The sequence below is a fragment of the Nyctereutes procyonoides genome, unplaced genomic scaffold (genome assembly GCF_905146905.1).
Source record: "Nyctereutes procyonoides isolate TBG_1078 unplaced genomic scaffold, NYPRO_anot_genome, whole genome shotgun sequence".
NCBI lineage: Eukaryota > Metazoa > Chordata > Mammalia > Carnivora > Canidae > Nyctereutes > Nyctereutes procyonoides.
The window spans coordinates 30,115,775-30,133,557 of NW_026575132.1; positions in this window are offsets into that span (position 1 = coordinate 30,115,775).

Below are 17,783 nucleotides of genomic sequence, written 5' to 3' on the forward strand. Positions count from 1 at the left end.
GTGGCCCTGACACTTCTGGGGTTGTGCTGGCTTGGAGAGCTCCAATAAGCCATGGCTTTGGAAGCTTCCCAGATAAGAATAGTCTAAAATGCGCTCTTTTATTCTTTTTTGTTTTTAATATTTTATTTATTTATTCATGAGAGACACACACACACACAGAGAGAGAGAGAGAGAGAGAGAGAGAGAGAGGCAGAGACACAGGCAGAGGGAGAAGCAGGCTCCCTGCAGGAGGCCCGAGGTGGGACTCGGTCCCAGGACCCCTCCGGCCCTGAGCCGGAGACAAATGCTCAACCCCTGAGCCCCCTGGGCGCCCCTAAAATGGGCTGTTTGTGGCCAGTTAACCACAGTGGCAGGGGTTCCTCAAGCCAGCCTCATTCTCTGCTGTTCTTGAAGACAGTGAAGCAACAGAACTCCCGCTGGCCTACGTGAACCCTACCTCCCGCCAATCATACTGCCTCCCTGAGGCCCCTACTCTGACCCCTCAGACTCCACATCCTCCCTGATTTGCAAGTGGCTGTCATACTTTGAGAAATAGTTTGGGACTATCCTCTCTGGGTGGCAGCTCCTTACCTGTTTCCCTTGAAGTCACTGATGCCCTCTCCCTGGGCTGGGTCTTTCTGCTCCCAGGCCTACTTGTTGGGTCGGGACACTGGCATAGCTCACCCCCTGGAAGCCCCCCACCCCCGGACTTACTGAAGCCATTTTAATTCTTAAATTTTTTAAAAAGTGCATTTCAATGTGAGGCAATTAACTCGAGTTCTTTTCAAGAACTGCGGGAATAGAGTATCGTTGCGAGCGCGTGCTTCTTCCTCTCACCTGGCCTAGTGATAACCCAGCATCTGCAATGTCGGTTTAGCTCAGTGAGATTCGGTGTGTAGGTGTTTTTCATTCATTCAAAACATAATCTCTCATTTTTCTCTCCGATGAGAATACATAGACCACTGTGCACCCACCTCCCTTCTCACCAAGCTCCTTCTCTGCAGCACGGCAGACATGACTGCCGATATAATGTGTGGAACTATTATTTAATATCTGTTGCAAAATAAACACCCTGTTGTGTAATTTGGGGAATAACAATAATTTAGGGTGACCTTTCATTTTTCCTGACTTCATCACCTCTCAGAGGAGTCCGATCCACGTGCAACCATAAAAACCAGAAATCACAGGGGGACGGTGATCAGGGCAGTGACAAAGGCGGCAGGAATCACGGGGCCGTACAGGGGGAGGTTGACCCCAGGGTGAGGCTGCCATTGCTGAGGGACTCCAACATTTTTATTTTCTGTGTGGGGTCTGCATGTCTTCACCTCTACGCCCGGGTAGATGGAGAGACTGAAAGATCACTCTTCACGGCCGGCTAGCATTTCCTCGCTGAATTCGAGCAGGCCAAGGCCAGCCGGCAAGATTTCTTGCTGCGGTGAGGCGCACGGTCCGCGGGGCACACAGTCCCTCTGGGTCGCCTGCGGTGCCAGGGCTGTGGGCACCCGAGGTCGCGGTTCCGGGGCCCACGGCGCAGGCTGCGCGACCGCGGGGCACAGCGCCCACCTGGAGATGAAAACCACGAGCCTTTGGAGATTTTTCAAAGGGCCTCCTACCTGGCCGTGCGGGCGCGGCGGCTTGCCCTGCACCCAGGGTGGTTTCCAGCCCGCACACTGGGCTGCGCTCCCCCGGCCCACGCGCTGCACCTGCGCGGCCCCCGCTCCCCCGGCCCACCGCTGCACCTGCGCGGCCCCGCTCCCTCGGCCCACGCGCTGCACCTGCGCGGCCCCCCCCCCCGCGCTCCCCCCAGCCCACGCGCTGCACCAGCACGCCCGGGTTCGGGGCACTAGCCCCCACCCGCTGCACCTGCGCGGCCCCCGCTCCCCCCGGCCCACCCGCTGCACCTGCGCGCCCCCGCTCCCCCGGCCCACGCGCTGCACCTGCGCGCCCCCCCCCCGCGCTCCCCCCAGCCCACGCGCTGCACCAGCACACCCGGGTTCGGGGCACTAGCCCCCACCCGCTGCACCTGCGCGGCCCCCGCTCCCCCCGGCCCACCCGCTGCACCTGCGCGCCCCCCCCCCCCCCCCGCTCCCCTGGCCCACGCGCTGCACCCGCACGGCCCGGGTTCGGGACACTCACCCCCACGCGCGGCCACAGCACAGTGCGGGGTCAGGCTCCGGGAGGACGCACGGCGCCCCGCTCACCCCAGAGGGCAATCGCGCCTCCCTGCCGACCGGCCGCTTGGGCGCGTGTCCAGGACCGTCCTGTGGGCGCCGCGCCTCGGTGACTGGGCCGCGGGACCCAAGCTTGCCACCGGTCCGCATTCTTTTTATTACGGAAGGGGTTTCGGGTTGTTGCGACCACAGGGTCTCCGTCCCCTACATCCTGAGCAGCTGGAGCAGGAGCAGGAAGGACGCCCCGCGGGGGGTGGGGGGGACCCCAGCCTAGCGCAGGCTTAGGTGCGCCCCGCAGGTCGCTGGCTTCTACATCTACTTCCTTTTTTTTTAATAAATTAATTTTTTATTGGTGTTCGATTTACCAACATACAGAATAACACTCAGTGCTCATCCTGTCAAGTGTCCCCCTCAGTGCCCGTGTACTTCCTTATCCTTTGAACCATGGATGTATCTATGAAGAAAGGGACAAGGGCGGGTGAAAAGGCACGAGTGGGGGCTCCTCCACCTTCTGGCGGGCGCAGGACACCACCGTGCCCATCCTGGGGGTGCCGGTTAACAATCCCAAACCAAAGGCATGAGGCAGAGGACAGCTGAACCATCACCAGCAACAAATAAGCTCTAGTAGGTTCATTCTTCCGCACTACCACGCGCTCGTGTTCTACGTGGAGCCGCAGTCCTAAGATTTAAAACCATGTCTCAGATTTATAATATTAACGTTTTAACAATGGATTTTGAGATAGTTTTTATTTTCTGAATCACATGATTATAACGTGTGTGTTATGCCTCGCCCTCACCAAACACGCACACACACACGCACGGTTCAGGCACTGTTTTAGGCCTTGTGGATACAGATATGAAGATGACAGGCAGGTCCTAACTCTGATGGAGGTCATCAGAGTGTGTGTGTGTGTGTGTGTGTGTGTGAGAGAGAGAGAGAGAGAGAGAGAAGAGAAGGCTAAGGAGGGGTGACAGACAATACAAATAATAAGTGTGACCTGATGTGGAAAAACAGTCTTGAACATGTAGTTAAGGATCTAGAGGGACAACCCCCCACACACACACACACCTGGCAGTTAAGTGTCTTCCTTCAGCTCAGGTGGCGACCCTGGGGTCCTCGGATCGAGTCCCACGTTCGGCTCCATGCACGGAGCCTGCTTCTCCCTCTGCCTGGGTCTCTGCCTCTCTCTGTGTGTCTCTCATTAAGAAATTAATACAATCATAAAGGAAGGAAGGGAGGAAGGAAGGAGGGAGGGAGGGAGGGAGGGAGGGAGGGAGGGAGGAAGGAAGGAAGGAAGGAAGGAAGGAAGGAAGGAAGGAAGGAAGCCCACCCATGTCGTTCAGTGGGCTGCGCCCTTCCCCCCACAACCCCTGTCCCACAGCAGACGCCCACCCGGACCCACGGGGCAGCGGCCGCCCTCGGGGGGGTGATGGCTCAGGGTGAGCAGGAGACTCAGGCCCGCGATGGGAGGCCTGCGTGATGCGCCCCCGCCGGAGGCTCCCTGACCACCTGCTACTGACGTGACCCCACAGCTTTCCTTTTATCCCCTTTTTGTTTAAATGGGCTCGGCGAGGGCTGACGGCCCGAAGGGAGGCCCTGCCCGCGCCCGCGCCAGGCCTCACGCGGCCCCCGCCCCTCCCCGCCCCTGCTTCCGCGGATCCCATCCCGCGTCCCTCCGGGTGGGAAGGACGAGGCCCGACTGCCTCCGCCGCCAGGGACATGCAACCCAGGAGGGAAAGAGGGGAAACAGTCAAACCTAAGAAAACGGCAAGGAGACCCCGAACCCCAAGTGAAGGCTGTCACTGTCCTTGCTTCTCCATCTGAGGATGCACGTGGCCAGCGCGGGCCCAGACCCCCTCCCGCTCCTGACCCCGCCGGTGCCCCGGCGCGGGGACGGAAGATTCCGGCTGCCTTGGGCTGGGACTTCATCAGAAGCCCGGGAACTGGGCGGAAAACGCACAGGAAGAGCAGGAAGGCGAGCAGACTGACGACCCAAGTCCCGCCCGCGCCCCTCGGGGAAGGGGCAGGGACCCACGCACGGACCCCAATGCCCCCTACCCCCGTCGTGGCCCCGCGCACGGAACCACCTGCCCCCCGGTCGGGACCCGCGCACGGAACCCCTGCCCCCCCCGTCGGGGCACCGCGCACGGAACCCCACGCCACCTCCCGCCCACCCCACCCCCACCCCCCGCATCGCCCAGGAGCCCGGAGTGCGGATCCCAGGAGGCCCGGGTGGGCGGCACCTGTGCTGCGTCTCCGCCCTCTGCCGCGGGAGGGACCCGCTCTTGCGAGGCGTCGCCTGCTCTGCACCTGCAGCGATACCCCGCCGGCTCAGGGACGCGGCCTCGCTGCGGTGACCCGGCCCCGGCCGCATGCCACCAGCCCCAAGGCGCCCCGGCCGCCCCGTCAGGCTTTGAGCTACCGCTGTGCAGTTCAACGTCTATTTCCTTTAGCACAAGGAGACGAAAAATGGAAAACAAACAAAACTCCCCGCAACATGGGCCGTGTTCCTGGTGGTTTGGCCTCCTGCCCAGACACCTGTGGGGAAATTTCCAGGACGTAAATTAATATAAAACTATCTGCTTGCCCTCCCTTGGGGTGAAGTAGAGGGAAACAGGAGGTTGGAGCTGGTCCCCACAGCGATCAGACTGTCAGGATTGTGGCCCCTGGTGACAGACTGGCGACTCGGTAGAACAAGGCCAGTACCCACACACCTCACTAAGAGGGCCTGCTGAAATTCAGTCACACTTCGGTTCTGTGGATCGGACCCGTGTGCAAAGCAAGAGAAAATTCAGAGGCGCACATGCTGTCCTGTGAGAAGACACAGAAAAGGGACCAGAGGTGTGGCGCAGGGTGGCCTGAGTCCGCCAGCTGGGCCTGTGGGAACTCCGACCGCCCGCGAGAGCCAGGGCGCCCTCGGTGCTGCAGGCCCAGGGCGGCGGGGCTCAGCTCCTCCACGCAAAGCTGCCCCGGGAGTGGGCGGCGGTGGCTGTCGTGTTTGCGGGGTGAAAGGAGGCCGAGCCTTGGGAGGAGTCCCAGGGGGAGCAGAGCACACAGAGGAGGGGAGCATCGCGCTGCTCCCCCTCGACAGGGCCGGGCCCAGGAGCCGCAGCTGCCACCCGCTACCGACCCGCGCCAACAGGCAAAGAGGAAAATCTCTCCACCTGGAGATGGAGAAAAAGGAAAAGAGGGACTGTCAGACTGGCATGGGGACACCGCCGGGGTGAGACGTTCATCTCGGAGACGGACTAAAGCTTCGCGTCCCCGACACTCCTACATGAAGCCCTAGGCCCCACCGCGGTGGTGGCTGGAGACTGGTCACTAGGTCTGAGGGCAGAGGCCTCATGGACACCATCAGTACCCTTGGAAGAGGCACAAGGGGCACCTGCTGGCTCAGGGGTTGAGCGGCTGCCTTGGGCCTAGGGCATGACCCTGGGGTCCCAGGATCAAGTCCTGCATCGGGCTCCCCGCAGGGAACCTGCTTCTCCCTCTGCCTCGGTCTCTGACTCTCTCTGTGTCTCTCATGAATAAATACATAAAATCTTTATTAAAAAAGAGAGAGAGAGAGAGAGAGAGAAAAGAGGCACCAGAGACTTCCAGCTGGTCCACATGTGAGCTCACAGCAAGAAGGCGGCCTCCCAGACAGGAAGGGGCCTCTCACTGAATGCAACCCTGTTAGCATCTTGGTCTTGGACTTCAGCCTCCAGAGCTGGGAGACACCGAGTTGTGTGGGTTAGGCTCCCGGCGTGGGGTGTGCTGCCACAGCAGCCCCGGCTCCCTAGGACGATCTCTGGCCTCCTCTGGTGTCTAGAGAGGGGAGGTCTCATCTGTGGTCCTGCCCCTTGCTGCTCATTCATTGAGCAAAATATTTGCAAAAGCACCTGCTCGGCCCTGGCCCTGGGCAGCGGCTGGGCTCCAGAACGGCTTCAACAGACTGCTCCGCGGTCGGGTGCCCTGCAGTGGGGATTTCAGCCTGAACCCTAAGTGGTGAGAAGGAGCCCCGCAGGGCAAGTGTGGGCAGACTGCACAAGTGGGGCACGCTTGAGGAGCAGAAAGGAAACCGAGGGACCCGCCACTGGCCAGACGGTGTGGAGGCAGGCTGGGTGCCACAGAAACTGGGGTCTCCCCTTCCTGCACCCCACTGCGAGGGGCGGGCTGCTGCAGTGGTCATGGGCACAGACTCCAGCCAGACAGCCAGTCTTGTGAGCCCAGCCATGCTGCTGAGTCGTGGTGCAGTTCTGGATGAGGCTCCTGACCTCTCTGTGCCTTGGTTTACTCACCGGTAGAAGGGGGATGCTTAGAGCATCAAACTCAGAGGGTTGGTGTAAAGACTTAGGAGAGCACCTGCAGGCAGCAGGCGGGAAGGGCTGCACAGGCCAGCCGTCGTCCTCACGCATTAACCCTCTTCAGAAGTATTTACTGATTGTCCTTAAAAGAAGCGCCTCGGCAACATCGCTGGCAGACATGGGGTTTGTAAAAACAACACATTTCCTTCCACACTAAGCAGAGACCTTGGCCTGTCTTCAGTAGCCCAGCTAGATTCTCTGGGATGACTCAACTTTTAAATGATATATTTGAAAACGAAGTTTGTGAGGCCTGAGCTCTTGATGACGTAAGCCCTAGTTCCGTGCTCTCTGGACCCGTCGGCCTCTGCTGTTTTCCTGTCACATACTCCAGCCAACTTTTTAAACTGCCCATTGTGAGAAGAGCCCCAGAAACATCTCGGCCTCAGAGAAGGGTCCAGCAGGTGTCAGAGGAGAGAGTCTTGGGTGGAGAGACCAACTGTCCTCTGAGTGACGTGGGCCTCAAAGTCCCAGAGCAGAGTCCGGAGCGTGGGTTGGAAAGTGGGGAGCGTTTCCTCAGAGCGGGGGTGGCCTCTTCCTCTCTTTCCCAGAGCTGAGCCAACAGGCCCGGGAAGGGCCTCGTCAGGAATCCTGAGCAAAGAATGAGGAGAGGATCAGACGCTTGCAGGGGGCAGGGGGCAGGGGCAGGGGCAGGGGCAGGGGAGGGAGGGAGATGAGGAGGGGGAGGAGGACAGAAAGGAAGGATAGAGAAGGAACAGACGGGGAGGGGGAGAGGGGCGGAAGGAAACGGAGAGAAGCCCACGCTTGAGGGCGAAGGAACGTCCACAGAGGTACAGTATCAGGTCACCTCAGGAAGTTCTGAACAGCCCTTGTAACACGGAGAGGACCTCCAGGCGTTCCTAACCAACAGAAAACGGGCTCCATTGCTCTTCTCTTTGGCTTCCCCTCCCCTTTCCCTGGCTTTCTCTGGAAGGAAGGACAAGCGGTGAGCAGAGTTTGGGGGCCATGGGGGGACGGCGGCGCCTCCACAAAGTCCCATCAGAGCAGAGGGTGGGTTGGGGAGCAGCCCAGGCTCCTGCCCCGCCTCCCTTTGGGAATCAAGGGGTGCCTGCCCTTCCCCGACCCCACCGCCAAGTCCCCGCAGCTCTACTTTCCCTGGTGGACACACACATTCCAAAATCTCCAAACGCTGCCACTTCTATTCGTGTTTAGCAATGTCCAAATAACACTAGCAAAGAGGCAGGATAGACTGTCCGTAGGGTTAAAATAGCTGAAAAATTGCAGTGCAACTGATTTTTAGAGTACCTGTAAAGAAATATAAAGTAACTTGATTATTGAGAGTCCCTCTGATTTGAAAAGTGATACATTTTGCATTTTAAAAAGATGCAGCATAAGTAAGTCAAGAGTCTGGCTAATTGGATAAATTGGGTTAAACTGGTTCATAGTTTATTCCTGTTACAGAGGATCTCTTTTGAACTTTAGGATATATTTGATTCTTTCCCCCCAGATGCGGGAATAGATAAACGGCACAAGTAGCAAAAATTCTTAGAGACCTGAGGGTCTTTTTTTTTTTTTTTAATTGAATCATTGATTTTACCAGAATTTTTTTTCAAAAAGAAAAAAAAAGAAAAAACTCTTGTTTCCATGACATTAAAAAAAACCCATGGGTCTGAAGGGTCCTTTGTGATAATAATACCATTGTACATACTTATACGTGCTTAACAATACCCAAGTGCTTTCACGTGAGTCATCTTGATTCTCTTAACAACCTTCTGTAACAGTAGGAAAGGCAACGGAGGATCAAGGAGGCTGACAGTTCAAGGTGCCGTAAATAGTGAATTTAAAAGCTGAGGCTCCAAGCGGGGCCTTGGGCACCCTAGCCACTGGAATGTCGTCCATCCTACCACGTTGTAAATTGGATTCCTGTGTTGAAGAACAGAGTCGGTGCCATTTTAAGAGTGTATTATTTTACAAGTCAATTTTGTAAGGTACTCCTTCACACGCTTCAGTGTTCTTCATGATTTCCACGTACTTACAGTCTCACCCACATATTGTGTTAAAGAATTCAGGCAACCTCAAAGAAAGTGCCGAAGAAATTTCTGAACTGCTCCCCTGCTCTGCTTTTCAAGGCAGCTCAATAGTTCAATTTAAATAAGACTTTCACTTTTTAAAACCCTCATTCTAGAAAGTCAGGCCAAAACTAAGTTCTTCGTTCCACTTTCTAAAATCTAACTTTAGTCTTGCTTGGGGGTGGGGGAGGCAGGGAGAAAGAAAGTGAGAATGGGAATATACTGATGTCGTGAGCCTGGGGAAAATAAAATCAACATAGAAATCTTGTCTTTGTCTATTTGCAACTCTCCTTCCTTTCTATTCTTGAAGCTCCGCAGAGCTCCCAAACTCAGCGGGTGTCCCTGAGGACTCATCTTTGGGCCCGAACTCATCGTCTCCCCAGATGGGTACAGAAGTATCAAGATCACCAGAAGATCCTAAATGAGCATTTATAAACTTCTGTAACGTCCGTCCTGGAGACTAAAGTTCATGGAGTCAAATACCCTTATAAATTAACCACAACACACAGACCTCAGATTTTCAAAAAATGTGCGTATAGACCCAACCCAAAAATACAGCACGTGAGCAACGAGAGTCTGTCCATTACAGTTATAACTACAATTCATAATACACCCAGTCTCCGCCTGCTGACCACAGCCCCGTGCAGCACGTGTGAAAATCATCTGTGGGAAAGGGTCCCGGAGGAATTAAGACTTCAACATATTCTCAAGTGTTGATAGAATGGACTAATACAGGTGAGACCATATGTACCTTTTGGGTTCACAGCCACAGAACATATGTGACCCACACGTCAATGTCTTATTCAAAGGTAGGTGCTCAATAAATACTTGCTGAATTAATGAATGAATGAATGAGTGTGTAAATGGTTGAATGCATATTGCAAAGAAATTTAGGAATTTGAACATGGCCAGAAGAACACAAGTCCTGCTCCAACAACCCATCCAATCCAATCCTCCTGCCATGTCGAGTGGAGATCCATTCATGCCATGTTGCTCTCTGGTTAGAAACAGGGACCACTGGGCCCTGTGGAGCAGTGCAGAAACAGATGAGAAGGGCAGCCCCGGTGGCTCAGAGGTTTAGCGCCGCCTTCAGCCCCGGGGGTGATCCTGGAGACCGGGATCGAGTCCCACGTCGGGCTCCTGGCATGGAGCCTGCTTCTCCCTCTGCCTGTGTCTCTGCCTCTCTCTCTCTCTGTCTGTCATGAATAAATAAATAAAATCTTTTAAAAATTAAAAAAAAAGAAAGAAACAGATGAGAATTGCGGGAGCAAGGAAGTCCTAGAACCTCGCTTCCATTTTTCACCTAATTTCTTGACTTCTAGTGTTTCTGCTTATTAAGCAGGAGAGAAATTAATTGTAATTTTCAAAACACTTGCATGTTACCTCATTCCAGATGCAGACAACTTTAAAGGCCAAATCACTGAGGATAAGTGGTGTACGGGGCCTTGTGACCGAAGGAGGTCACATAAAAATTAAAAACCACTAAAAGAAGAAATAGTCCATGTTTTCCAGGGGGATGATCGATGCAACCGAAGTAAGATCAATTACACACAGTCACCAGCACAGCATAACACACCCGACGCATCTGCATACGACGCAGTCCTTCCTGACGGGCGCTGAACTCCGTGCACCCAGCCCCGTTATTGTGTCTCCAGGGACCCCGGCCTCTGGCTTTCTCCCTAGGCACTGGCTGTGCTCCCACACGACCTGAAAGCAAACAAACAACCCTTCACAGCACCTTTAGACTATGCACACTTGAAATAAAAGCAATATAGATCTGTGGGTGGCTAACATTCAGGCCCCTCACGCAAATAAGAAACCATCTGATCCCAGTCAGTGCTCCATTTCTAGAACAATGCATCTGATCCTGTATTTTAGGAAACCGTGTTTGTTTTATGCTATGTAAAGAACTCTTCTTCTTCACCAGGACTGGCAGGTGAAGGGGATGTTTTGAGATTATCTTCCTGGCCCCAAGATCCTTTTGGCCAGCAAGTGACAAAGAGTAGATCCTTTCCTTAAGGGTTCTATTGTTCGTGGAGGCGGCTGCCCCTATGGAGGAGTCTGGCAAGCAGGATGGTGGCTGGCTGCTCCCGAGATCCCTTGAAATTCTGCTCAGAAAAGACTGCCAGGGTTCAGAATTGACCACAGTGCGCCCTGTGTCAACATTCATTTCTGCCTCTAGCTTCTCAAAGCCATTTTGCGGGCTGAGGATCTTTCCCCTGGCCCCAGGCTGGAGGTAGGGAGAAGGCAGATGCATCGGGGCCCCCATGGCTGAGCTCCTGTCCTGGGATGGGCAGCCAGGGCTTGTCCACGAAGAGCCACTAAAGCTGTGTGACACCGGGCTCCCAGAAGCCACCTGGAGCTTCCTGGCCCGACTCCTTCGGTATCTCGGCTCCAAAGTCCTCTTTGTGTCCAAGGTCCTTCTTGTGCAGGCAGGGATCAGCCTGGAGCCCTGGGGAAGTGTGTTGGCTCCCACGGTGCCATTCAGGAAGGAAAGCTCACCATTCGTAACACCAAGTCCTGGATTCAGTTGGCCCTACGGGACGAGGGAAGAAGAAACAAATCCAACAGATGTTTTCCAGTAACTAAATGCCAAGAACAGGCCATGTCCCATGCATCCTCTGCCATCCTGGACCCCCAGCAGACCTTCTATAAAGTCAGTAGAAGTGAAATAATAAGTACAATGTAATCATGAGATATATCGGTATCAGCTCCCAACACCTCTCTCCCTCAGATGCCCTAAACTAGCATTTGACGGTGAAGAATCTGAAAGTCAAATGCAACAACATGGTTCTCATAGATCCTGTTGTTCAAGTGATGCCAAGATGTTCACAGATATGACTTGTGGCCTCACTTGAAGTTGCAAATGATGTATTACCAACTATGCAAAAGTAAAAATAAAAAGCCGCCAAAACGTGGTTATAGTTAAGATAAAAATTGGAATAAAAATTCAGTCTTCCAAAGTTCTTTAACATCATGCTAATGATATATACCTTCAGCTACTGTGAGGCATGTGGGCATTCCAGGCAGACTAATAATTAGACACCTTATAAGTCAATATTCTTTAAATTTAGGGGTACCATTTATTTCTAGTATAGGCCATATGTAGTGGCATGTGGAAAAACAACAAAGAAGGGGGCGACTGCCTATGTAGGAGCTGTGGTGTCTTAATCCCTAGCAATTCCATTCTGGTTTTATTTTATTTTTATTTTATTTATTTTATTTTTTTAGACTTTATTTATTTATTCATGAGACACACAGAGAGAGGCAGAGACACAGGCAGAGGGAGAAGCAGGCTCCCTGAGGGGAACCGATGTAGAACTCGATCCCAGGACCCCAGGATCACGCCCTGAGCCAAAGGCAGACGCTCAACCCCTGAGGCACCCAAGTACCCTTCAATTCTGGTTTTAAACTTACAGACCCTACTCAGCAGAACTGCCACCCTAGAGTTACCTGCTCTTTCCTTCCACAGAATAGAATTCACTGGCCCATCTTCCATCCTTGGCCTCTTGGGAGCCTCATCCCCTGCTCCTTACACAACACTCTTGCCCAGAAGATTTCTGGAAAAGACAATGTTCTCTATCTTGTCAGTACCCCTTAGAAAGTGGTGTCCAGGATCCAGCCCTGCCTGGACCAGTCTTTAATCAAATATCGAAAAGAATGGTACAAAAGAACCTTAAAATGCATTTACTAAGTGAAAGAAGCCCATCTGAAAAATCTACATACTGTATGATTCCTACTATCTGACATCTGGAAAAGGCAAAACTATGAAGACCATAAACAGGTTAGTGGTTGCCAGGGACTGGGGGGAGGGATAACAGGCAGCACATCAGTGAAACTACTCTGTATGATACTACAGGGGGGATACCTGTCACTCCACACCTGTCAAAACTGTTAAAATGTGCAACATTTTACAGAGTGAACCCTAATAGGAACTGTAGACTCTGAGTGATAATGACATGTCTATGCAGGTTCATCGACTGAAGCAAAGGAACCACCCTGGTGGGATGTCGACAGTGGGGGAGGCTGTGCCTGTGAGGGGCAGGGGTATATATGGGACTCTCTGTTCCTTCTGCTCCATTTTGCTGTGAACTTAACACCGCTCTAAGTATTTTTTTAATTTATTGCAAGAAAATAAAAAGAATGGTACACACTTATCTCACCAGGCAAGAAGGAAGAAATCAGAATTAGAAAGCAGGTCTAGAAACGAGCAAATCCCCACACGCATGCATATGGTATGTGACACATTTATATGGGCTCCCCTCATTTTTCTCTCTGATAGAAATGATGGAGTGATTATTACCAAACTGCAGAAAGCAAAAAAAAAAAAAAAAAACTGTTTCCATCAATTCCTTTATAGCATAGAAGTTGACAAATATTTTCTGTAAAGGGCCACACAATCCGTATCTGAGGCCCCGTGGACCTATGGCTTTTCTCGCCACGACTCGACTCTCGCCCGGAGCAGCCATGGACAAGGTGGTAAGTGCGTGTGGCTGAGTTTCAGTCTTGTGCAATTTTCATGTGTCATGACATGTTTCCCCCAAGCATTTAAAAATGTTAAAACTATTCTTAGCTCCCAGGGGCCTTTCACCTCTGAGGGACTCAGATTAAACTGAGTGCTCTTTTCTGCTCCAACACTCAGTTCTCTTACTTCAGCTCCTCAACATCAACACCTCCCTCTATGTCAACTGGAGTCCAGAGACTATCACTTCAACCATTTCCTTGCCAATACCTCTGATTCCCCTCTACCACTCCCTCTCTGGCAAAGCCTCCCTCCAGACCTCTCAGCTCCAAGTCTATCTGCATGCCCACGTTCTCTGAACTTGTGTTGTGAACTTCAGGCTGTCCAAGAAGCGCCCTTGGCTGTTCAGAGCGACATCCCCGTGAAGGTGTGGCTTCCAGCTTTGGCCCGCCTCCCTGCCAGTCCTGGTTCCTTAGCTACCCATCCTCCACAGGCTGTTGTTTCAAACCTTAAGAACTGTGAAGGTCCTCAGACCTTCAATGGCACAACCTCCCCACAACCTCCCAGCAGAAGGTCTCCCCATCTAGAGTAGACAGAAAGCAAAAGCCACCATCAGCTAGCAACTCTCCGTTGCCTGCCACCCAATACAACTGCAACGTCACCATCCTCTCCACAAGGATGTCTGCACTGTGACTTCCATCACCCGCTGCCTTCCTGGCCACCCCAGCTTATCAAGGATTCATTTTTTCCCATTTTGTTATCTCACTTTTCCAGTCTTTTCTCTTCCTGGTGCTCCGCCCACTCCTTTGCAAGAGCAGTTAAGCCTGCCCAAGTCTACCTTGAATAATGCATTCCTTCCCCCTCTATCGTCTCCAGCTCGCTGTCTCCTCTCCTTCAGAGCCAAGCCTCTCTATAAAATTCATCCACACTCATTGATCCTATTAACTGCCCCCCCATTTCCCCTGCCCACAGCAATACTCTCCCTCCTACCAATCCACTGCCAAGATCATCCACAATCAACTTCTTGTCATTCATTGTTACCGGAGCTTTGGTTGAATTTTGCAAGGCTGACCGTTCTCCTTTACATTTGAAGTCTTCTTCTTCTCAAGCTTCTATGTCAACATGTTCTTCTAAATTTTCTGCTTCTTTTCCATCTACCCATTATTGGTTTCCATTGCAAGAGCCTCTTCCCTTGTCAGTTCATTATATGTTGTGTTTCTTCAGTGCTGACCTGCGGTCCTCTCCTCTTTATACACCCTCCCAGGGCAATCTCATTGGCACCCATGCCTTCAGTTTCATCATCTAAATGATGAAAGCTCCCCAAAGCATAACTACAGTTCATATCTGTCTTTTAAGCTTCATACTTATCTGTTCAACGGTCTTCCAGGAACCAGCTCAAGCACATGTCCAAAATTGATCTCCCCTCTTGTGCTAATTCTGTTCTGTTTAGTCTTTTCCATTTCTTCAAAAACATTAGCCCCATGTTAGTCAAGCAAGAGCGTCATTTTTCCTTCTCCATCCCCATGTCATCCATTCCCATGGACTCTGCCTCCCAGAGAGTTCTTAGATCTTTCTGTCTCTCCATGTACAATGCCATTAACCCTAGGTCAGGCTCTCGCATCTCTCATCTGAATTATTGCAATGGTCATATGAGGCTCCCACGGATGCTCTTACCTCCCTCCAAACTCTTCTCCACTCCACTACAAGAGGAGCTTCAAAAACAGTTTTCATCATGTCACCTTCCTGCTTCAGATGGCTCCCTACTCTTCTTGAAATAAAAATCTAAGCCCTTTAAATGTCCTATCACCCTTGACAGTCTGCCCCTTCTTCCTCCTGCCTGATCATTTACCACTTCCTCCATTTCAGCATCTACTTGCCAAAATTGAACTTCTTGGATATTATTTGCTCTTTCCTAGTGCCAGTGTTTGTGTATATTATTTCCTCTGTCTGGTATATGTCTCCCCTCACCCTTTTTTCCCAAAAACCCATGGCCAATACCAGCTTCTACATCATTTCCTCTTGGAAGCTTTCTTGATATCACTAAATGTGGGGTCAGTCCCCTAAATATTGGCTCTGACACTTATTAGTTGTTGGGACTTTAGACAAGTTACCTAATCTTCCTAGGCCTCAGTTTCTAAGGAGATAATCCTAAGAACCATAGAGTTCATCCTAAGTATCATAGAGTTGTTGAAAGGATTAAATGATAACAGTGCCTAGGACATAGCAGTGCAAAATATGAGTTGGTCATTATCATAGTAATTAATATTATTACTAGATTTTCTAGCAGGCTGTATTACCATATCATAGTAGTTACTACACTGTTATGTACCTGCCCACTTACTTCTCTGTATCTTCCTCTAAACTTGCCATCTGGAGGAAGACTGTATGCATCTTCTTCATCATTGTATCTCCAGTACCTATCATGTTGTAGGTAATCACTAGATGTCTTTTGGATACATAAATAAAGCTTAGTACCTAAGAAAATATATAAATTTTTACATGTAGAAATGTATATGGAAATGTAGAAGCTATGAATTAGGCCCCTAATTATTTGACACTAGGTAGATATAAAGTCTTATCAAGAAAATTCAAAAAGACTTTCATCATTTGGCTGGGCATTTCTGCAAACTTTTAAAGAGAAGGAAATGTCAACTTTCCTTTCTTATAGAAAGGTCTAAGATCCTTAGACCACATAGCACAACTGAGTGTAACATTAATGTAGAAATGCAGATGTGTGCAGTTCGAGTGAATAATTTCTAGGAGAAACATAATGCTGAGTGATTGAGAGACAACCCTTAAGGGAGAAGAAGGCTCCTCTTGCCAAAAAATAAATTGAAACACACTTGTAGGAATTCTAATCATTTAGAGCTCATCTTTCCAAGAAATATTTGTAAAATGTTATAAATTGAGAGCAAGCTTTTTCAAGTTTCAGGGAATGCTAGCAGTTATCTTGAATAGAAAGGTCATTTGTCACTCATTTGACTCTAAACACTTGAGAAACAAGAGAATATACATCACTGAAAAATGATGAAGCTGTTTAAGAACAGATTCACATCATGAAGGGAAAATAATATTGTCTCTTACTAGAAGCGACTATAAGAGATAGCAAAAGAGAATTTTTCCTACACTGAGAAAAAATTAAATGAAAACAAATTATACAGATAAGAAACCCAAAAACAATACCAAACTCGGTTACCAAAGAGTTGAAACCAGTCCCTTCCAACTTACTGATCTCAAAGTCACGTAATCTAACTGATTAACCAAAACCACTGGTGTTAACCTGCTTTTCAATGAGAGTGAAAACCTTCTAAGCAATAGCCTCCGGGTGTTCTTTCAGGGAGTATTGAGTGAGAAGAAGAGCAGGGATAGGAGAGAGAGGAAGAGAGAGACAGAGAGAGCGTGTGTGTGTGTGTGTGTGTGTGTGTGTGCGCGCACATGCACGTGTTGCCGTCTGGGGTACATTATGGATGTGGATGGAGAATGGAAAAGAAATAAGAGATAAGGAACAAAGAGGGAGGACTAGAGTCTGAGTGTGTACTGCTGAGAGATTTGGAAATGAGAAAGGACCCTCAAGAAATGTTACAGAAGAAAATGAATTACTTTCTTCATGAGAGGCTATGTTCTTTCATTTTTCACTGGCTAATGAAGAACATAAGGACAACTTAGCTAAATGTTTGTTGATAAAATGAAAAGAATCATATGCTTCCTTCCGCCAATCTAGCTTCTGGAATATACACCTTTTTCTGAAGAGACAGACTTATTTCCTGAAAACAAGGAGTCAATCAACGCATGTTTCAGAAACAGCTGTCTACCTACTAGTCTACTGGAAATAGATATTTACAACAAAAATACCAAAAAGATGCAGAGAGTCATAAACTCCCAAATTATATGGTGCAAGAATACAAAAATATGTAACCAGTTGTGTATTACAAAAATTTCCATGTAAAATGTACACCAAATGGGAGTGAATGTGCACTTGAGCTTCATGGCAGATTCCATAGAGAAATTGCTATTTGAGCTGAACCTTAAAGGATGGGTAAATAAAAAAAAGAAGAGAAAGACATCTCCGGACAAAGGACAGCTTAGGCAATACACAGATGCAGGATATCTATAAAATGAAATATTTTCAACCTAAACAGGAATGAAATTCTGACACATGCTACATGGATGAACCTTGAAAACATTATATTCAGTGAACCAAGCCAGACATAAGGAAGAATATTAAATCATTCCACATATGGAAGGTGCCTAGGACAGGCAAATTTATAGGGACACAAAGAAGAATAATACAGGTTACCAGGGACTGAGGGAGGAGAGAATAGTGGGTTATGGTGTAATAGGTACAGTTTCTATTTGGTGTGATAAAAAAAAAAAAAAGGTCCTGGAAACAGACTGTGGCAATGGCTGTGCAACGTTGTAAAAGTACTTAATGGCACTGAACCAAACACTTAAAAATGGTTCAAGTGATAAATTTTATGCTCTGTGTATTTTATGAGAATAAAAAAAAATACCTGGGTGTAGGAGTGAGCCTAGAGTTCTGGAAAAAAAGTTGGGATAGCCATTAACTTAGCAGTCATTTAAAAATATATTCAACTGTGATGTGCTGGATAAAAGAGGATGCCTAGAGTCAGAGTGAAGAGTTAGAATGTTGTAATAATGCACATTTAAAGCTATGTGGGCTAAACAAAAGGAGAAAAGGAATGTCCCCAAAGGAAAACTACAACAGTTGGGTGTGACTGAATGTGGGGCTTCTGGAAAAAGGGGCTTTAATAGTGACGATGTTTCAAAACCAGAGCA